Source organism: Lagenorhynchus albirostris, chromosome 2, assembly GCF_949774975.1.
Source record: "Lagenorhynchus albirostris chromosome 2, mLagAlb1.1, whole genome shotgun sequence".
Lineage (NCBI taxonomy): Eukaryota > Metazoa > Chordata > Mammalia > Artiodactyla > Delphinidae > Lagenorhynchus > Lagenorhynchus albirostris.
The window spans coordinates 180,966,260-180,989,226 of NC_083096.1; the positions used below are offsets into that span (position 1 = coordinate 180,966,260).

Genomic DNA, 22,967 nt, shown 5'->3' on the forward strand with positions numbered 1-22,967 from the left:
CAGGTGTGTGTGTATTTTCATAATAAGGTGTGTCTTCATATTGAAATAATCGTCATTATATGAGATTTCATTCCATCTCCTATTAAAGGGACATTTTTGCAAGCCTTGGCATTATAGAACTTCAGTAGCAATGAATTTGGGGTTACGCATGGAAGAGATGGTGCATCACTTCTGTAATCAAAGGGACCCCCCCATGCCAATACTATCCCACATATATGGGGTGTTCGTTAGACTTTTTCTGGATGTCTGGTTGTCAGCTTCCAGGGAGGGATGGACCTCTAAGCCCCTTCAGCTCTCAGGTTTGTGATTCTAGAGAGATTAGCCCTGGGAGAAACATGAGGGAGTTTTCCAACTGAGAAAATTAAAGCCTGAGGCAAAAATTTATTGCTAAAAGATGGGACAATTTGGCATCTTAAAGTGGCAACATTTAAAAAAGCAATCTGAGAATATTTTGGTTCTAAGTTTGACTTAAAATTTTCAAAGTTCTTTCCACTAATGAAACAGGTCTTACAGGCAGGGGGAAAAATGTTTAATTATGAACACAACTGCAATGTCCTAATTATTAAAAAACATTAAATTAAATTATTTAGACAATATTTAGTCACAGTTTATGTTCACCTAGGGAAGGAGATTTTAAAACCTCAACATAATTAGAAATTACATTAAGTTATTGATTTAGAGTTCAGGATTTCTTTTTTTATAAATTTACTTATTTATTTATTTTTGGCTGTGTTGGGTCTTTGTTGCTGCGCGCAGGCTTTCTCTAGTTGTGGCGAGCAGGGGCTACTCTTCGTTGCAGTGAGTGGGCTTCTCATTGTGGTGGCTTCTCTTGTTGCAGAGCACAGGCTCTAGGTGCACGGGCTTCAGTAGTTGTGGCGCACGGGCTCAGTACTTGTGGCACACAGGCTTAGTTACTTTGCGGCATGTGAGATCTTCCCGGACCAGGGATTGAACCCGTGTCCCCTGCACTGGCAGGTGGATTCTCAACCACTGCATCATCAGGGAAGTCCCAAGAGTTCAGGATTTTTTTCAAGATGTTAATTCTACCTGTTTGACTTAAACACATCCGCAGCTTAGATTATAGGGAAGATAATCACACTCCTTGGATTTTAAGGGCACATTCAGGAAGGATGGAGATGCATTAAGTGGAGTTAAAGCACTTTGATTTTATCTCTGGTGCAGCTTTTGGGGCACAAGGTCATAAGAAAAAAATCACCAAGCACAAGAGGAAACAATTCTCCATAAACAAGAATTAGCACAGACAAAAGAAGTTGAGAATCAGAACTGAAAGGCTCAGATACTGGAATGATCAGAAACAGAATATAAGATTCGTTTATTTAATCTGTTTAAGGAAAGAAATGGGGAAGAATAAAAGTATGAGGAGGGAACAAGAGAATCTCAAAACTGACTAGGCAGATTTGAAGAAAAAGGTAAATAGAACCTCTTGAAATAAAAATACAATCATTAAAAATTTCAAACTCAATGTAAAGGAAATATTAGACAGTCAAAGAGAGAATATCATTTGATATTACTAAGAAGACCAATAGACAGGGAAAATGTTGGAAAAGATGAATTGGAGGTAAAGATGCAGGAAATAGAGTATACTACACATGGTCCAAATCCAAGAGGGAGAGAGAAGGATAAGCCAACGGGAATAACTGAGTTTGAGAATTTTTTAGAACTCAGAAGTTCTGAAAGGCATCCGGCCACCCACAGATTCAAGAAGCCCAATGAATCCGAATCAGTAAAAGCAAAAACAAACCCTTGCCTGCCCCATGGTAGTGAAAACGCAGAACACAAAGAGACCATCTCAGCTGCAGTCGGGAAAAGAGAAATGACAATTAGACCAACAGCTGATTTCTCAACTGTAACAATAAGCCCCAGGAGACACTGACTGGGATTTTCCTGTGCTGAGACAAAATAACTGTCAACCGAAAATCATACATCCAACAAAACAATATTTCAAGAAGGAGGATGAAATGAAGATATTTACAGCAACGGAACAAAAACAAAACCAAACCTGAGGGAGTTCACTACCAACAAGACTACGTTAAGGAATCTTCTCAAGGATGTACTTCAGGAAGAGGACAATGATCCCAGAAGGAAGGTCTGAGATGTGAGAATAAATGGTGACAAAGGAAGTGATAAAACTGAGGGTGGATGTGAGAAGTCCCTCCTCCCATATACAAGCTCTGCTCCTCTTCACCTAATCAAGGACATGCCTTGGGCAGTTCTCCCCTCTGTCTCCTCTATTATCAATATTTCAGTCTCTACCAGATCATTCCCATTTGTATCCAAACATGCCGTTATTTCTTCCATTAAAAAAAATCTTGTCCCCATGTCTCTGACAGCCACCACCTCATTCTTTTGCTTTCCTTTACAGTCAACCCTAAAAACGGCCATCTTCACCTTCTTCCTCTCATTTCTCTTCCCCGGGTCTCTCTTAAACCAACTCCAAAAACACCTTCACCTCCAACATTCCACCAAAGCTATTCTTGCCCATCACCTCCTCAGGGCTGAATCCAGTGGTCAATGCTCGGTCTTCCTGGAGTGTGACCTGGAGATGGCATTTCACTCCTTCCTCCTTGATATTCTTAGTTCACTTGCCATCAGAACCCTGCCCTCCTCAGTGTCCCTTCCCACCCCATGGTCTCATGTTCTCCACCTTCTCTCCTGTATCTCGTCTTTCCCTGATGAGCCTCAGGGCTGATCCTGGTGTTCTTCTTCCACACTCCCTCTGTCATTGTGTTAGTTTCCTAGGTTGGTTTCATGGTTCTGGAGCCTACAAGTCTGAAGTCAAGGTGTTGGTAGGACTATGCTCTTTCCTACGGCTTAAGGGAGAACACTTCCTTGTTGCTTCCCAGGTTTTGGTATTTGTTGGCAATTCTTGATGTTCCTTGGCTTGAAGTTGCATCACTGCAATATCTGTCTCCATCATTTCATGTCCTTCTCCCCTGTGTGTGTTTCCAACGTTTCCTCTTCTTATAAGGACAACAATCATATTGGCTTTAGGGCCCACCCTAATTCAATATGACCTCGTCTTAATTTGATTACATCTGCAAAGGCATTATTTCCCAATAAGGTCACGGGTGCTGGGGTTAGAACTTGAATATATCCAATCTCATGACAAGAAATACCACCTCTGTGCTGATGTCATACACATTTATATTTCTAGCATGGACTTCCCTCTCAACCCTCCCAAAGGCAGCTCTCTATCAAGCTCATGGAGCTAAAGTTTCTGGACCTCTCTTGTATGTGATTTGTATGTAATTTTGCATTTTCTTCCTTAGAGAAGGCTCTTAAAATTGTATAAGCTTCAGGCCCACAAAACCTGGCTCTACCTTTGAAACTCCAGACTTGGGTATCCAACTGCCTATCTGAGTTTCGAGACATCTCAAATTCAGTATGCCTGAAACAGAATTACCCCTCTTCCCTCCAAACCTGTTCCTCCTACAGTTTCCCTAGCTCGGTTGATGGCCACTCCACTCTTCCAGCTGCTCAGGACAAGAACACTCAGAAACATGCTTAATTCTACCCTACACCTGATCCTTGAGGAAATCTATTTGTGCCACCTTCAGATTACACTCACTATTGGAACCTTTATCACTATCTACCTGGCTACACCCTGACCCAAGTCACCACCATGTCTTGCCTGGATTACTACATTAGCCTCCTAACTGGTCTCCCCCATGCAATGGAACAAATGTTTGTCCCTCCCCCCATTCATATGTTGAAATCCTAAGCCCCAATGTGATGGCATTAGGAGGTAGCGCCTTTGGGAGGTGAATAAGTCAAGAGGGTGGAGCCCTCATGAACAGGATTAGTGTCCCTATGAAAGGGACCACAGAGAGCTCTCTCACTCTATTTCCACCTTGTGATGATACAACAAGAAGTCATCAGTTTGCACCTGGAAGAGGATTCTCACCAGAACCCGACCATGATGACACCCTGCTCTTGAACTTCCAGCCCCCAGAACTGTAAGAAATAAATGTCTGTTGTTTAAAATCCACCCAGTCTGTGGTCTTTTGTTATAGCAGCTCAAACTAACTAAGACATCTACGTTGATCCTTCTTCCTCCTCTCATGGTCTGTTCTCAACACAGCAGTGGGAGGGATCTTTTAAAATATAAGGCAGATCCCATTGCTGTTACACTCAAAGCCTTCCAGTGGCTCTCCGTTGTGTTCAGGTGTGAAGGAGACAAAGCCCTTACAGTGCACAGCCTACAAGCCCTCTGGGACCTGGCCCTCCACCTCCTCCCTGCCCTCATGTCCTCACTCACTCTGCCCCAGCCACGCCAGGCTCCTTGATGTCTTGAACATGCCAAGCATGCTCTCACCTTAAGACTCTGCATGGCTGTCCCTCCCCCTCCATATTCTTCCCCCAGGTGGACATGGCTCCCTCCTCACTCCCTCCAGTCCCAGATCTCACCCCTTTCACTGAAGTCAGCCCTGACCACCCACAGAAACCTGCAGCTTGTGTTCCCAGCCCCCCTTATCCTGTTCTACCATTTTCTCATAGCAGTTATCCCTTTCTAACATCTTATAACATCTGCCCATGGATTACGTTTATTGTTTAGAATCTGTCACCCCTCCAGCTAGAATATAAAGTCCATGAGGGTGGAGACCTTTGTCTGCTCCACTCATTATGTATCCCAAGTGCCTAGAACAGTGCCTGACACATCATGGTCAATAAATATCTGTGGAAGGAAAGAATGAAAATACTAGCTGTGAAAGTGATAATGACAATAATATCTATATTGTGGGATATTAAAATATCAAGATACAATCAACATCTTTGTAGCAAGAACATATGAGTCAGATGAGGAGGGTCTGGGTGGGGGTTGGTCACGGTCGAGTTCCTTGTGTTGTTTCTCGTATTGTTTGGAGGATGATCAAGCTAGTGATTAATTTTAGACTCTGTTAAGTTAAATATCTATGTCAAAATTTCTAAGGTAACCATTAAAGAAATATAAATAAGGAAGACAACTTCCAAACCATAGACGTTTTTTTTAATGGAAAAGGGAAAACACAAGGCTCAATCCATTGAAAACATGGCAAGTACAAATGGAAAGTACTAGATGGTAAAAATGAACTTAAACTGATCAATGATCGTAGCCAATATAAACAGACTCAGTTCATAAGTTAAAAGAAGAGATTGTCAGCCTGGATTAAAAATAAAATCTTGCTGTTTAAACTTTGTAGAGCTAAAACATAAGGAAATTAAATGTTTAAGGTAAGAAGATGGAAAGATATACACCAAGTGCCCAAGTATTAATCAAGAAAACAGATAAAATAGACCTTAAAGCCAAAAGAGTTCCTAGAGGTAAAGGGGGTCACTACATACTGATGAAATATTCAATTCAAGAGGCAGATTTCTCTCCTGAGAAGGTGAACTTGGGGCAAAGATCTGAAGGAGGTGGGGGAGAAAACCATGTGGATTTCTGGAGTAAGAGTTTTCTAGGATTTCTATTATGGAAGTCTTTGCCCTCCCCATATATTTGGAAACTTTTAAATACTTCAGACAAGCCATGAGTCTTATAGAAGAAATAAAATTGAAAATCAGATAATATATTGAACTAAGTGACAGTGGAAATGCTCTGATTAAACTTGTGGGTGTGCCTAAAATAGCACTTTGAGGGAAAAATATATATTTTTTAAAAATTGAAGAACGGGGGCTTCCCTGGTGGCGCAAGTGGTTGAGAGTCCGCCTGCCGATGCAGGGGACGCGGGTTCGAGCCCCGGTCTGGGAAGATCCCACACGCCGCAGAGTGGCTAGGTCCGTGAGCCATGGCCGCTGAGCCTGCGCGTCCGGAGCCTGTGCTCCACAACGGGAGAGGCCACAACAGTGAGAGGCCCGCATACCACAAAAAAGAAAAAAAAATTGAAGAACGGGTGGAAAATAATGGGTTAAGTAATAGAAAAAAATTAAAGAGTAAAAACAAAAAAATAATTAATCAACACAGAGAGTAGAAGGAAAGAAAAAGGAAGGAAGGGAGGGAGGGAGGGAGGGGGAAAGAAAGAAAAAGAAAAGAGACTGGAGCTGAAATTTATGAAGTAGAAAACAAACATACAACAGAGAGGATCAATGAAGTTAGAAGTTGATTCTTTGAAAAATCGAATACTGGCAAAACTCTAGCAATTTTTAGCAAGAGGAAAAGAGGGAAGGTACATTTAAATGATCTTAGGAACAAAACAGGCACAAAAGTACAGATGAAAGGAGGATTAAAGAGATAGGAGAATGTTATAAACACTTTTATACCACCCAGTTTGAAAATGCAGGTGAAATGGATGAAGCACTAGAAAAATGCAAATAACAAAGTGTGACTCAAAAAGAAACAGAAAGGGGCTCTACCATTTACATTCCCCCAGCAGTGTCAGAGCGATCAAATTGGGATTATGGGATGGCATGGCTGTTGCCTCTGATGCTCTGCAGCTACGATAGGCAAACAACGGCCCAAAGGCAGCCACCTGTGTTTGTAAATAAAGTTTTATTGACACACAGTCACACCCATTCACTTGCTCCTACCTATGGCTGCTTTCACAAAGGCAGAGACTGACTGTATGGCCTGAAGGCCTAAAACATTTACTACCTGTCCCTTTAAGAAAGGGTTTGCTGACCCCTGCTTTACTGGAAGGGAATGAAAAACTGAGGGCAAGTAATAGCTGATTGAAAGCCAGATGTGAAAGCCAGAGAGCCTTCTGGTTGCAGTGCAGACTGAGCCCAGGATCTAACAGAGAAGTGACTGAACTGCAGAGCAGGTTAAATGCCCACGAACCCACACTTGTAATACCAGGACCAGGGACCAAGCTGGGAAAATTGGAAACCCTGACATGTGGAAAGGAGGCATCCAGGCAGATGCCCCCAAAGACTCTGATTCTCCAAGACAACTTGGAACCTCCCAAACCTGCAGAAGTGCCCCCTCCTCCCTAGGAAGAGCTGGTGCCCACTCTGTGCTGGCAAACAAGGCAGAGGCCTCAACGCAGGAAATGTTCCCACTTCCCCTACGAAATATTGGGCTGATAACTAGGGTTAAGTAACAGCATAATCCCGGGGGCGTGTGCTGGCCTGATAAGAAAGGAGAGACTGCACTCCAAAGGAACTGTAAGTCCCAGTCAACAAGCACCAGCAGGAAGGAGAAAAGACTTGGTGGATGGATTCTGAGGGTGCTTGGTCTTGAAGATGAGGGGGCCTCATCTTCAAGTTGAATAGTGAACACATCACAGAGCAGAGGGGCTCTCTGCTGAGATCTTATACTCTGGCAAGGACCCGAGGAGATGGTGTAAACTCTCTACTGGGATGGTTCCTAAAAATTTTCAAAAAGGGAAGTTTAAATGCCAGGATTGTCATGGCCGATGGCAGAGGAAAGGATGAAAGGGCCACGAGAAGCAGACATACCACCCATGGCCGGAACACCTGCTGATGAGGTTCTCGTGGGAAGAACCACAGGACAGTGTTCTCCCAGGTCACAAGGAAGGTGCCAATGAGTGGGCGCCAGCATCACTACAAAGTTCAGCAGTGACCATGGCTCCTTTGTAGCCAGGACTGGAGGGCTGTCAGAAGGAGAGGCTGTTAGAGAACTTGGCTTGCTGATAGCAATGGGATGACAGGATGCCAAAGCAGTAGAGGTGACAGTGCTTAGCCACCAGAAACAGGGGTCACAATTATTGAAACAAGCAGCAAGGTCAGAGTGGCAGCCAAAGACTGCAGAGAGTTACAGAGAAGATCGCTAGCACACAGGGCAAGAGAGAGGGGCAGCCAATAAGCTGGCTCAGCAGAGGAAATCAAGGATGAATGCCCGGGAGGCTGAGGGCAGGGCCATTACCCCAATATAAAGTCATAACCCCTTACCTAACTTCTGGACCTGAGCAAATTTTTATACCGGGAACTCCCTGGAAGAAGAGATGGCCAGGTGCCCAAAAGAAAGGACCCTACAATTCCACAGCAAGTATATACACTGGGATGATTCCTCAAGTCCTTCCTACTGCCATTTATTTGGGTATCTGTGCACACACTGTGTATACCCAGAAATTTTAAGGACTGTTAGACACAGGGATGACTTGAGGCTCAGAGTGATTTGAGTGTCATCGTCGTCCTCCTGTTAGAATGGAGGCCTGGTAATAAATGGAATCCTGCCCAAAGCTCCCTTACAGTGGGTCCACTGGATCTGTGGGTCCATCAGATGATCATTTCCCCCATCCTCAAATGTATGGGATTAACCTATTTGGCAATTGGCACAGCCCACATTGGGTCCTTGGTCTCTGAGGTACAATGAGGGAAGACCAAACAGAAATCTCTGAAATTACTCCCCTGCCCATGCTGATTAAGACAGAAAACCAACAATGTCAGGGGAATGGCAGAGATGAGTGTCATCTTGAGGGATCTAAAGGAAGCAGGGGTGGTGGTCCCCATTATGTCATCACTTAATTCACTGGTGTAGATCCTTCAGAAAACAGATGGATCCTGAAGGATGACTGTTGACTACTGCAAACTCTGAGCGGCAGTCTCACCAATCCACAGCCAACATGCAGGTGTCTTCCCTCGAGCAGATTTTATAACAGCCCCAGATACGTGTCATAGGGTGATTGATTTGATGACTGTGTTCTATTCTATCTCAACTCGGAAAGATCAGAAAAAGTTTTCATCCACATGGAACTGACAACAATATTCATTTACAATGAACAATCAAACACTGAGCAAACTGGGAATAGAAGACAATTCCCTCACTCTGATAAAAAAAAAAAAGTGCATTCTGAAACCTTAGAGCAAATACCATAATTAAGGATGACTTACTGGAAGCTGTCCTTCTGATATCAGGAGCAAGACATAGATGCCCACAATCACCATTTCTATTTGATATTGTACTGGAGGTCCTAGCCATCGTAATAAGTCAAGAAAAAGAAATCAAAGGTATAAAGATCATAAAGGAAGAAATAAAACATTCATTATTTGCAGATTACATGATTATATATGTAGAAATACAAAAGATTCAGATTAGCTATTAGATTGAAAAAAAGAATTTAGCAAGGGTACTGCATACAAAGGCAACATACAGAAATGAATTGCATTTCTCTATATTAGCAACCATAAAATACAAAACAAAAATTTTGAAAGATAAGATTTAGTGTACCATCAAAAATATCAACTCTCTGAGAATAAATCTACCAAAGATGCACAAAACTTTATACTTTGTTTTAAGACGACTGAGGGCAAGGGCCTTATTTTGCTTACTGCTGAATCTCCCCAGCACTTGGAACATGCCTGGAACATAATGGGTGCTCAATAAATATTTGCTGAATGAATGAATGAATGAACGAACAAATGTATGTGTATTCCCATTATATTTTCCCTCTTTACTATCTAATACTCATCTTTCCTTCAGATCTTCATGTAAACGTCACTTCTTCAGATAAATCTTCTATCATCCCTGTACCACATTAGGTCCTCACGTTTTCATATTCACTTTTGAAGTGCCCACCACAATTGCACTTAAGTAATTAACTGTGTAACTGTTCAATGTCTAGCTTCCCCACTAAAATGTAGATTCTGTGAGGACAGGAAATGTACTTGGTATAAGAAGATGACCCCCAAATATTCTTTAATTTAATGAATCAAAATTCCTTGCAATTCAATAAGGCCTTTGAGGCTCTTCAACTGTCCATTTCTACCCATCCAGCACACATGACTTCATGCTGCTTTCATCTTTTCCTAGTTTTCCCTACCAAATGCTTCTTCACCAGTCACTACTCATTCATCCATCCATCCATCCATCCAACAAATACATTCTGAGACACCTGCATGTGCCAGGCACTGTACCAGGACTTAGGGATGGAGCAGGAAATAAGGCTCGAGCAGGTAAAGCACCCGAGGGCTGGCTTTCATTGGTAGTCGGTGCGGCCATTGAATAACAATAAGAAAAATCTTGGCTGCAGAAGAGAAGGGTTCTCCTTTTTTACAACATTTTATGCAATGCCCCCAAATAGCTCAGGAAAAACACTCCTCTGCTATTTGTCACATCCAATAATCCTCTCCCATGGAATTCCAATTTGGTGGCTCCCCCGGCTGAGTAGTCATCGAAGGAAACCCCATTAATACAGTCAGAGCTCGTAGTAGCTGTGATTCATTTAATACCAAAATGGAGGAGAAAAATCAATAATACTTATCTCTGGTCACACTACATTTTTCTTTAACCAAGGTAAGTGTCTCTCATAAATATCCCCCCAAAATGGTAGCAAAACTCACTAACCTCCCCTTCTCCGTTAAGTCTGCCCAGTGTTGTGTTTCATTCAGGATATACTGACCACCCCCCAGGAGAGGCTCCCAGCTCAGTTGTCATGGACTGAGTTCACATCCCCCAGTGAAGTCTTGACTGACCCAGTCAACACGGGGAAGCCGGGAAACTACGTGTGCCGCTGGTACAGAATTGTGCTTCCCTGTGATGACGCAGTGCGATTTCTGCTTCATTGGGAGGAACGCAGCCTGTTCTTTGAGCAGCAGTAAATTCTGAGCAGGGAGGCACTCCCTGGCATAGCCTGGGAGCACTGGGCTCTGACATTGACTTTGCAGAAGGTCTTTTTCTTCTTCCTTTCAACCATACTAGCTCCACACCTGCCCATTTTCCCCAGGGCTTCCTCCTACCGCATGATAGGCGTGTGGCTCACTAGCCAGTAGAGCTCTAGTGGTAGGAAGGGCCCCTATAAGCAAAGCTCTGGCCTCTCCCCAGGGCTTTAAGAGGATCAAGAAATGTGCCCAAAGCAGGCAGGGACAGAGACAAATCAGTGATACTTAGTTCTGGTTACAATATATTCTTCTATAAGCAGAATAAGCATCTCTCATAAATACTCCCAAAAATGTCATGAAACCCTTGGCCTCCCTGTTCAGTTGTCCAATGTTGTGCTCCATTCAGGACACATCAGTCAACCACCCAGGAGAGGCACCCAGCCGACCAGCCACTAACCAAGAGCACGGGCTCAGATATGACATCTGCCCTATAAACGTCATTTGGCTCAACTGCTTCCAGCCTTTGCCATCTCCTCCACCTCCTGTGTTTGAAAGCATCCAAGCATGATGAAGACACACTGGCAAAGAGTTGTTTCCAGCTCACTTTAAAACACCTATGATTGGGCAGTCTCTGAGCTAGCAATGAGAGCAAAGCACAGTCTCTGAGCTAGCAATGAGAGCAAAGCTGTAAGCGGTTTCCTGTGCGTCAGGCACCACGTTAAGTGCTTACGTGTATTCGTTCATTTAACCCTCAGTGATACTGTCATTCCATTTTGCAGAGGAGTATAGGCTGCTACAGAGAGGTTAAGTAACTTCCTTAAGGTCACAGAGACCAATCTGAGGTTATTCGCTCTTTCAACAGGTACAGCCAACAGCTGCGCTCAGCACCCCCGAGGCTCTAGGCTCAGGCTCAGAGGTTGGGAAAGCAGAGTGAGCAGCCATGCCGAGGTCAGCTTTCATGGGCCAGACACCTCCTCGGAATCCACCTTGGCCCCCTTTCTCCTCCCACAGGCCCGTTGCTATCTCTTCCCAATCACAAGCCTTTCTTCCCTGTGCCCCCAAACAAAAGGGTCCTTCCCTTCCCACAGGATCGGTCCCCAGGAGGGAGAAGGGCGCCGTGCTCCCCACAGAAGGATGCATGACCAGTTCCAGGAACAGGGTCACATCTTGATCATTTGTTTCTCTACCACCTTTCTCACCTCCAGTGACAGCATGGAATCTGCCAGAGTTGGGGCCCCACAGAGCAGGCGGTGAGCAACTGATTCTCTTTCCCTCCTCCCAGCTCTTTCACAAGCTGATGCTCCCTCAGTTCTTTGGGGGTTACCCTTACTTTTCCTCGGGTCTCATCTGAGAGGCCACCTCCTCTGAGACTTTCCCTGATTGCCCAGGAGGCCTGACAGCAGCTTTCCCCTGTGCTCTCCTGGCACACACTCCCATCCTCACTGCAGCTGCTCTGTTACAGGGCGTCTGTCAGTTATCTGCCCACCTCCTCTCCAATGGTGAACTCTTGGAGAACAAGGGGCCATGCCTTTCAGTTGTGTATCCACCAGCCTAGTAGAATGCCTGGCATAAAAAGGTCTGTGACTGAATGAATGAACAGAATTGTTGTTAATATTTAGAAATAATAGTAAAGCCACAAGGGGCTCTATAAAATGTGTAAGTAATAATAACCAAAGTAACAATAATAGACACCACGTACTGAGTACTTTCTGTGTGTTAGGCCTTATGCTAAATACTTCACAGGTATTATCTCATTTAATCATTCATACCCAGACAAAAATCCTGAGCTGACAACAGAGATCAACTGTCTACAGCTCCAAGTCCTGAAGGTCCCCCACTTGGGCAGCTTGGAGTCCTAGGGTGTGTGGGTAGATTCAACATGAACCTTGGCCCCAGTGCTGCCCTGTAAGTCAGCAGCTGCTGATTGCTTTCCAGGAGAGGGAGCAATGACACTGAACCTTCGAGCATCTTCTTATTCCCTCTTTGTGCTCAATGACACCCATCACTGACCCTCAGGTCCAAAACCCCTTCAACATCCTCGCCCTTGGCCTCTCTTTCTCTGAATCTAATCATTCCTCTTATAGATGTCTCAAGGTCATGTCTGCCCTTCAGCTAGAGAGTCTCAGGATGATTAAAACTTGGGGATGCTCTCTGGGACTTGGAAGGAGGGCTAGGTTCCCTGTGGGTCAGATCTCAGAGGTACAGAAAAGTACTTTAGGCTTTTTGGGAGCGCGCCTGGACCTCAGCCCCATAAGTGTAGAATTGGGAGTGGGGTAGAATTAGTTATATCCCAGAGGGAGAAATATGTAACCGTTAGAAATGTGAAAGGTTTGTCAATAGCACACCGTATCAGCTACCTAAATTGTGAAACCTAAGTCAGGATTCCATTTGCTCTATGATAATTTAAAAGCACAACTCTCTTTCTTTCTCACTCTTCCCTTTTTCACTTCACTCACAGCCTGTTCATTCATTTGGTTAAGAATTATTGGGAGCAACCGTCTAAAAGACACCTGGGTGCCATGATTAAAAGAAACAACAATGCCTTATCTGGAAATTTTGTTTGAGGACCATGGACAGCGGATACACCCTACCCCTGTGCACAGACCAGCCCCCCAGGTCCCTGTCTGGTCCTGGGAGCTGTAGTCTTTGACCCAGATAGGGTTCCGTCCAGGGAGCACCAGGGTCGGCCATCCTCTCCAGAGCGGGCACACAAGGAGCTGTTGCTGGGAAAGCCTTCTGTTGAAGCATTCTGGCTTCTAGTACAGGAAGAGCTGCCATACACGTGGAGAGAAACAGATTCGTGGGGGTCCCAACTAGAGAACAGCACCAAGGGACACAAGCAACTAGAAGGCAGATGCCAGGATCTATGCTGTCCATCCCTGGGAATGGATCCCTCCCAAGAGAACAAGCTTCTTGTCCTTGCAAATAATCCCCTCTCGGGAATATTTGGGTTCATTGCCCAGCCTGCCCTGAGTGGGAGTTCATATTCCTGACCAAAAAAAATGCCTTCAGAGCATGGAACACTTTAATTAAGTGGTCATTTGTTGTCTCCAGCAGCTCTCTCTGCCCTCATATGATTCCCTGCCCTGCTTCCTAACTGCCTACCCGAGAATGAAGGATGGCTACAGCTAAGCAGCTCACCTTCCCAGCCCGTCTTTCTGTTTTTTCATATTTACTGTCTCCCCACATACTTCTTCCCTAGCACATCAGGTTAAATTTATTTTAAAAAATTGTAAGGACATCTAAGATTCCTGAGGGCAATTTGATAATGTGTATCAAAATGAGCCTATCCAAACTCTGGTTATAATAATATGGAGTAAATATGATATTATCCCCTTCAGTTCAAACTCTAAGCTTGGTATCCAGAAAATATCTCCACTCTCCTATAATAGTGTCTGAAGAAGGGCTGCCCAATGCAAGAAGATCCAACAGGGTTGGGGAAGATGCTTAAAGAGTATGTCTTCAACTGCAGATCAGGAAAAGCCTGCAGAGTTTAATTCATCACAACAGAGAGCATATGCCCTGAGGTGCAAAACCAATCCACTTATGTTTGGGACAAAGGAAACAGGATAACAGACTGGCATCAGAGAACTGCCAGGATTCAAGGCTGGTCTAGAGAACTGGATGTGGGAGAAGGTCAGAGAAGAGGATAGAAGACATTGAATTGATAGCATCCCTGAAGTTTCTTCTTTCTATTGGCTGGGGAGAAGTAAAGGTTCATGGAAACATTCAACTCCCTGTGATAAGAACCTTGACTGTAATTCAGAGGAAATTCCTGTTAACCAGAAACACTGCCTTGGACTGTCCCCTTTAGGAAATTCCTTCAAAGAAAAATTAGGAACAGCAAGAGGAACCAAAATCAAATGAGTATAACAATACAGAAAAAAGTAGAAGCCAAATAGAAACAAATGGATTTAGAATACCCACCAGAAAAATGTCATGGAGCCACTAAAAATTGCTGAAAAACATTACCATGAACTCAAAAATATTAATAAAATAAATGTCTCTTTAAAATAAAACCTCAAAGCAGAGATGCACAGTCTCAGGAAAGGTACAGCATGGCATCAAAGGGGAGTAAAACAAGAGTAGGCAGAGCTCAGGAAAGAAGTAGAAAAACAAAATAAAGCCATTAGAGACATGAAGTCATATTGGAAACAGACTGAACGAGAGCAAACCTGCTGAAAAGACAATAAGGGACAGAAAGGATGGCATCTGGAAAATGAGCAAAAATGAATGGAATTAGTTCTGGCTCTGGGCAAGATGAAGTGACCACACAAAGAAGCTATAAAACCCAGAGCGATGCTGGACAGCAATTCGAGGACTCTGAAAAGGAAATAGTAGCAGACAGACTGGGGAAGAAGAACCAGAATTAGAAGTGCTACAGAAGCAGCTATGAACCACCATCTTTCCTCATCTTTGAGCTTGAACTCAAGACAGCCTGAAACTAAGAATGGAGCACTAGCATGTGGAAAGAGAGAGCCCGGGAGAGCCTATCTAGTTGTAGCTCAAGAAGGAAGCAAAGGGGGCTTCTGATACTTAGGGAGAGTAAAGGAAATGCCCCACTCTTCTTTTTTCTGTTCCCTATACCCCAGGTCCCTGGCAATCCTGTGGTGGTGATGGTAGAAACAGCAGGGCCCACAGGTGCCTAAAACCATGAGGTAAGGGAAACTTCATCACCACTAGGAATATTTGTGGGCCCAAGAGGGTGTGGCAAACCCCTGGTGCTTTTCTCTCTCCCTCTCTCTCTCTCTGTGTGTGTCTCTCTGACCTATGGCTGTAGCCTTTGAGGTAGACAGTCATCAGATCTGCCCAGCAGAGCACGGTTAGTAAAGCCCTAGATTTCTGGCCAGAGGACTGAAAAGGTGAAGCCCAGGGAGATGGTGGAGAGGGAGAATCCCATTAGGTTGTTCATGAATTCCTAGACTCACCCTCAACCTGTGTACACAGGGATCTGATCCTAAATAGTATGCCAAAGACTTTGAGGTAGACTGCCCCAGACTGGCCACTGGGCAGTCCACACACAGGTCAGCTCCTGGTAGGAAACAAAGTCTTTGAAACAACTAACGTTGAAATCACAACTCACAAAATGTGGTTGGAACTTATAGCTTGAACCCAACTATGTTGATTGTCTGCTAAAGCAAAAGTATCCAACATTTCCCTTGGGATATAAACAAGACCCGGAGACTCATACCATAATAGTTGAAATGTACAGAATATAACCCAACATTGACTGGTATAATAAGACCTAGAAAAATCTCAACTTTCATGGGAAAATATACGTAGATGATGAAGTTACCTGACAAAGACAGTTTATAAAATTATTCCAAGAAGTAAGAGTAAACAGTCTTAAAATAAACAGAAGCACAGAAAGTACCAGAAAATAAGTAGAGAATATAAAGAAGAAATAAATGGGAATTTTAGAACTGAAAAGTAACATAAACCCAAATAGAAAACTCATTGGGTGGTTAAATAGCAAAATGGACATCTCAGAAAAAAAAGAGTTAAGTGACCTTAAAGATAGAACAATTGGAATTATCTCATCCGAATGACAGAGAGGAAAAAGATTGAAAAAAAAAAACAGAACCTCAAGGAACTGTAGGACTATTGGTCTACCTTTTGTGTTAGAGTTTTGGAAGGAGATGAGAAAGACTGTGGTGTCTCTGTGTGTGTGTGTGTGTGTGTGTGTGTGTGTGTGTGTGTGTATGTATATATATATGTGTATATATATATATATATGTATATATATATATATATATATATATATATATATATCAGTAAATAATGGTTGAAAACTTCCCAGATTTGGCAAAAGATATAAACTCACAGATTTGAGAAGTTGAATGAACTACAAACAGGATAAATCCAAGAAATCTATAATAAGACACATCATAATCAAACTGCTGGAAACTAAAGACAAAGAAAAAAAATCTTGAAAGTGGCCAAAGAAAAAGTGACACATTACTTACAGGCAGGGGTCAGCAAACTATGGCCCATGCACCAAATCTCACTGTCTGTTTTGGTAAATAAAGTTTTATTGAAACATAACTATAACTATCCCTTTATGTATTGTGTATAACTTCTTTAGTGTCACAATGGCAGAGTTAAGTAGCTGTGACAAAGCCATATGGCCTGCAAAGCCAAAAATATTTAATATCTGGCCCTACACAGAAAAATGCTGCTGACCCCTGTTATGGGAAACAGAAATTTGAATGACTCCAGATTTCTTGTCACCAATCATGGAGGCCAAAAATAAGTGAACTAACATTTTTTAGGCAGTGAAAGAAAAAACTCAACCCAAGATTCTATATATAGCAAAAAAGAAATACCCTTCAGGAATGAAGGAGAAATAAATCCAATATCGGATGAAGAAAAACTAAGACAATTAGTTGCCAGCAGATCTGCTTTAAAAAACTGCTAAAAGAAGTTCTTCAGATAGAAGGGAAATTACATAACAGAAGGAAAATTGCAACAACAGTATTGAAGGAAGAGCAACAGAAATGGTAAACATCTGGGTAAATATAAAAGACTATTTTCCTCTCGAGTTCTTTAAAAATCTTTTGATGGTTGAAAGCAAAAATCGTAACACTCTCTAGAGGGGTTTTCAATGTATATAGTTGTAATATATTTAACATAAAACAATATATAAATAGAGGAGAAAAAGGACCTATATGGTGGCAGGACTTCTATAGTCTATCTGAAATGGTAAAATATTGATTATAAGTAGATTGATTCTAAGAATTATACTGTAATCCATAGAGCAACCACTAAAAAAACTGTACAAAGAGTATAGTCAAAAAACACAATAGATAAAATAGAACACGAAAAAATTTCAAATAACACAAAAGAAGGCAGGAAAGGGAAAACAAAAGGACAAAAACATAAGAAATAAACAAAAAACAAATAATAAAGCACACCAATAAGTATACTAAATATAAATTGTTTAAATGCACAAATTAAAAGACAAGAGATTTTCAGAACAGATAATAAAAAATATGACCCACCTATATACTGTTTACGAAAACTCACCTCAGTTATAACAGTATGGGCAGATTAAAATTTAAAGGATGGAAGAAGGTATACTATGTAAACACTAGGCAAAATAAAGTTTCAGTGACTATACTACTACCAGAAAAAGTAGATTCAGAGAAAAGAAAATTATCAGGGATAAAGAGAAACATTACATAATGATAAAAGATCAATTCAACAAGAAGACATAACCCCAAATGTGTATGCACCTAACAAGAGAGCTTCAAAATATATGAAGCAAAACCCAAAAGAACTGAAGGGGAAAATAGACCAATCGACAACTGCAAATGGAGACTTCAATACTATTCTCTAACTAATAAACAGAATGAGTAGACAGAAAATCAACAAGGACACTAATAAAAACTGAATAACATATCAACCAACAGAATCTAATTGATATTTAGAGAGCATTCCACCCAACAACAACAGAATATACATTCTTTTTAAATGTACATGGAATATTCACCAAAAAAAGACCATATGTTGGGTCCTAAAACAAACCTTAAAATGTAAAAGAATTGAAATAAAACAAAGCGTGTTCCCTGATGGCAATGGATTTAAACCAGAAATCAATAACAGGACCATAACAGAAACATCTTCAATACTTGGAAGTTAAAAAGAAAACTGTTCTAAATAATCCACAGCTGGATCCATAGGTGAATCCAGAGAAAGTCTCAATAGGAATTGGAAAATATTTTCAGTTAAATAAATGGTTAAAATACAGCATAACAAAATCCGTAGGATGAAGCTAAAGCAATACTTAAAGAGAAATTCATAGTATTAAATAAATGCTTAGAGTAGAAAAAAGTTCTCAAATCAATAATCCAAGCCTCTATCTTAAGAAACTAGAAAAGTCAGAGCAAATTAAACCAAAGTAGGCCAAACGAGAGAGATAATAAATGTAAACATGACTTGCAAATGAAACTGAAAACAGAAAAACAACAGAGAAAATCAATGAAACCAAAAGCTGGATTTTTTAAAGATAAATAAAAATAATAAACCTCTTGCAAACTTGACAAAGAAGACAAAAATTACCTATATCAGGAATAAAAGAAGAAATAGATAACCTGAATTGTTCTCTAACTACTAAATAAATTGAATTGGTAGTTTAAAACCTTCTGAAAAAGAATTCTCTAGACCTAGATGGTTTTGCTGGCAAATTCTACCAAACATTTAAAGATGAAATGATATTGATTCTACACGATCTCTTCCTGAAAAGAGAAGAGGAGATACCATTCTTCAACTTATTTTATGAGACTAGCATCACCTTGATACCAAAACCAGGCAGAGATAGTACCACAAAGAAAACTACAAATCAATATCCCTCAGGGACATAGATGCAAAAATCCTCAATAGAATATTAGCAAGTCAAATTCAGCAACATATAAAATGGATAATATACCATAAACAAATGAATTTTATCCTCCGGATGTAAAGCTGGTTCAATATCCATAAATCAATGTAATCCACCATATTAACAGTTTAAAAAAGAAAAACCATATGATAATATCAATTGATGCAGAAATAGCATTTGAAAAAATTCAACATTCATTCATGAAAAAAAAGTCTCAGCAAAATAGGAATAGAAGGGAACTTCCTCTTCCTGATGAAGGGCATTTATAAAAACCTACAATTAACATCATACTTAATGGTGAAAACCTGAAAGCTTTCCCTCAAAGACTGGGAACTACACAAGGACTCTCACACCTATAGCATTATATGGAAGCTTTTTAGCCCTTGCAATAAAGCAAGAAAAGGAAATAAAAGTCATATAAATTGGAAAGGAAGGAGTAAAATTGTCACTATTTTCACACAACATGATTGTCTACATAAAAAATCCCAAGAAATATATCCCCAAAATTAACACTCTTAAACCTCACATGAGCTTAGCATGGTCACAGGTACAAGGTCAATACATAAAAATCAATTGTATTCCTATACACTAGCAATGAACAACTGGAAACCAAAAAAATTTTTGAATACAATTTACAACAGTTCCAAAACTTTGAAATATTGCATTAGCCAAAAAGTTTATTCTGGTTTTTCCTTAAGATGTTAAGGAAAAACCCAAATGAACTTTTTGGCCAACTCAATACTTAGGTAAAAATCTAACAAATTTTTACAGGATCTGTATGCTGCAAACTACAAAATACTGGCGAAAGAAATCAAAGCAGACCTAAATAAATGGAGATACACATCACAGTCATGGATGAGAAGACTCAACATAGGAAAGATTTAATTCTCTGCAAAGGGATGTATAAATTTAAGGCAGTATCAATCAAAATCCAGCAGGAATTTTTGTAGCTATAGACAAGCTGATTCATAAATTTATATCAAAAGCAAAGAACTAGAATAGACAAAACAATATGGAAAAAGAAAAATCACATTAGAGGAATTAAACTACATGCTTTAAAGACATTATAAACCTACAGTAGTCAAGACAGTGTGGTATTGATGAAACAATAGACATATGGATCAATGGACAGAATATAAAGTCCAGAAAGAAACCCTCATTGATTTTGATAAAGGTGCAAAGGCACTTCAATGGAGAAAGGACAGTTTTCAACAAGTGGTGTTGTAACAATTGGTTATCCATATGCAAAAAAAAAAAATAGGATACTTGACCTAAACCTTTATATAAAAATTAACTCAAAATGGATCATAATCTAAGTTAAATACATAAAATCATACAATTTTTAGAAAGGAACATAGTGGGGAAATAATTGTGACCTGGAGCTAGGCAAAGATTTCCTAGACAAAACACCAAAAGTAAGATGCAGTTTAAAAATGATAAACTGGACTTCACTGAAATTTCAAAATTTTTGTTCTGTGAAAGGCACTCTTAGGATAATGAAAAGTCAAGGTACAAACTGGTAAAACAAAAATTGTCAAATCACGTTTATGACTCAAAAAACGCAATTAAAAATGGGCAAAAAAATTGAACTGAAGCATTGCTAAAGAGGATATAGAAATAGCAAATAAGCACATGAAAAGCTGTTAACATCATTAGCCAGTAGAGAAACACAAATTAAAGCTACAATGAAATACCAACACACATCTAGTAGAATAATTTAAAAATAAATAAAAAATAAAACCCCAAACAACAAGAATGGTTCATCTGTTTCTTATAAGGTTAATCAAACATTTACCATATGACACAACAAACTCACTCCTGGGTAAATAGAGAGAAATAAAAACTTATGTTCACACAAATACGTATGCACAAAAGTTTGTAGCAACTCTGATCATAATCAACAAACCTGAGTTTATTCAGTGAATGGGTAAAAACAACAGTGGTTCATCCACACAGTGGAATCCTACTGAGCATAACGACTTGGATGAACCATAAGACATTTCGCAGAATGAAAGAAGCCAGTCTCAAAGCTTCCATACTGTATGATTCCATTTGTAAGACATTGTGAAAAAGAAAAAACTATGGCAACGGAGCACAGATCAGTGGTTGTCGGGGTTTCAGGGTTGGGTAAAGGTGTAACTACAATAGAAATACCAACCAGGGCTTGCTTTTAGGTCTGGACAATCATTCTAAAGTGCATTAGAAAAATAAACAAGTAAGAGCCGCCAAGGACACTCTGAAAAAGATAAGTAATAAAGGTGGGTTTGCTCTATGAAAAGGAAAATGTATCATAATTTGGAGTGTAACAGTATGAGTAAACAGACAAATCACTGAAAAAGTATAGACCATCCCAAAATAGATCCAAATACAACTGGGAATTTAGTATATGGCAGAGAGGGGACGTGCCCATCAACAGGTTAAAAAGTGGATTAATTCAATAAATAATTTGGGGACACTTGAGTATCTCTGTGGGGAAGAAAAAACTGTATACTGACTCTATTCCTTCTACCTTAATAAATTCCAAATCAATGAAAGATTTAAAGTAAGAACAAAATGAAACAATTAAAGTACTAGAATAAGTTTTTTGTATTTTTAGAGTAAAAAAAAAAAGCTTTTTTCACTATGTCACACACTTTGGAAGCCATAAAAGAAAAGACTAATAAATTGGACTATTTAAATGTTTTGGTGGGGGGAACTTTCCAGAACACTCGGTGAAAAGGCGGAGGAGCAGCGGCTGCCCGAGCTGCGCACGGCAACCTGCTCCTTCCCACTCCCCCACACCAGCATCAGCCTGCTCACCAGCGGTAGGAAATGGTGAAGGAAACCACTTATTATGATGTTCTGGGGGTCAAACCCAATGCCACCCAAGAAGAACTGAAAAAGGCCTACAGGAAACTGGCCTTGAAGTACCACCCTGAAGGAGAGAAGTTTAAACAGATTTCTCAAGCTTAGGAAGTGCTCTCTGATGCAAAGAAAAGGGACTTATACGACAAAGGAGGAGAGCAGGCAATTAAAGAAGGTGAAGCAGGTGTCGGTTTTGGCTCCCCCATGGACATCTTTGATATGTTTTTTGGAGGAGGAGGCAGGATACAGAGAGAAAGGAGAGGTAAAAATGTTGTGCATCAACTCACAGTAACCTTAGAAGATTTATATAATGGTGCAACAAGAAAACTAGCTCTGCAAAAGAATGTGACTTGTGACAAATGTGAAGGCCGAGGTGGTAAGAAAGGAGCAGTAGAGTGCTGTCCCAATTGCCGAGGTACTGGAATGCAAATAAGAATTCATCAGATAGGACCTGGAATGGTTCAGCAAATTCAGTCTGTCTGCATGGAGTGCCAGGGCCATGGGGAGTGGATCAGTCCTAGAGATAGATGTAAAAGCTGCAACTGAAGGAAGATAGTTCAAGAGAAGAAAATTCTAGAAGTTCATGTTGACATAGGCTTGAAAGATGGCCAGAAGATAACATTCCGTGGTGAAGGAGACCAAGAACCAGGACTGGAGCCAGGAGATATTATCATCGTTTTAGATCAGAAGGACCATTGCTGTTTTTACTCGACGAGGAGAAGACCTTTTCATGTGTCTGGACATACAGCTGGTTGAGGCATTGTGTGGCTTCCAAAAGCCAATATCTACTCTTGACAACCGAACCACAGTCATCACTTCTCATCCAGGTCAGATTGTCAAGCATGGAGATATCTAGTGTGTGCTAAATGATGTCATGCCAATTTATCGTAGACCATATGAAAAAGGTCGCCTAATCATTGAATTTAAGGTAAACTTTCCTGAGAATGGCTTTCTCTCCCCTGATAAACTCTCTTTGCTGGAAAAACTCCTACCTGAGAGGGAGGAAGTAGAAGAGACTGATGAAAGGGACCAGGTAGAACTAGTGGACTTTGATCCGAATCAGGAAAGATGGCACCATTGCAATGGAGAAGCATATGAGGATGATGAACATCATCTCCGGGGTGGTCGTCAGTGTCAGACCTCCTAATGGGGCCAGTGAATAACACTCACTGCTGGCATTTTATTTGCAGTAGTGATTGAGTGAAGGACTATAATCATAATATGCTCACTACCTGCTACTGTTTGT

General features: G+C 41.0%; 1 protein-coding gene and 1 pseudogene across 2 annotated transcripts in view; one reads left to right on the forward strand and one right to left on the reverse strand.

The window, feature by feature from the left end:
- The window catches only part of CAMTA1 (calmodulin binding transcription activator 1), an 893,482-nt gene that overhangs the window by 373,991 nt on the left and 496,524 nt on the right, over positions 1-22,967 (reverse strand). The window lies entirely within an intron of this gene.
- LOC132516390 (dnaJ homolog subfamily A member 1-like) lies at positions 21,689-22,921 on the forward strand (annotated as a pseudogene).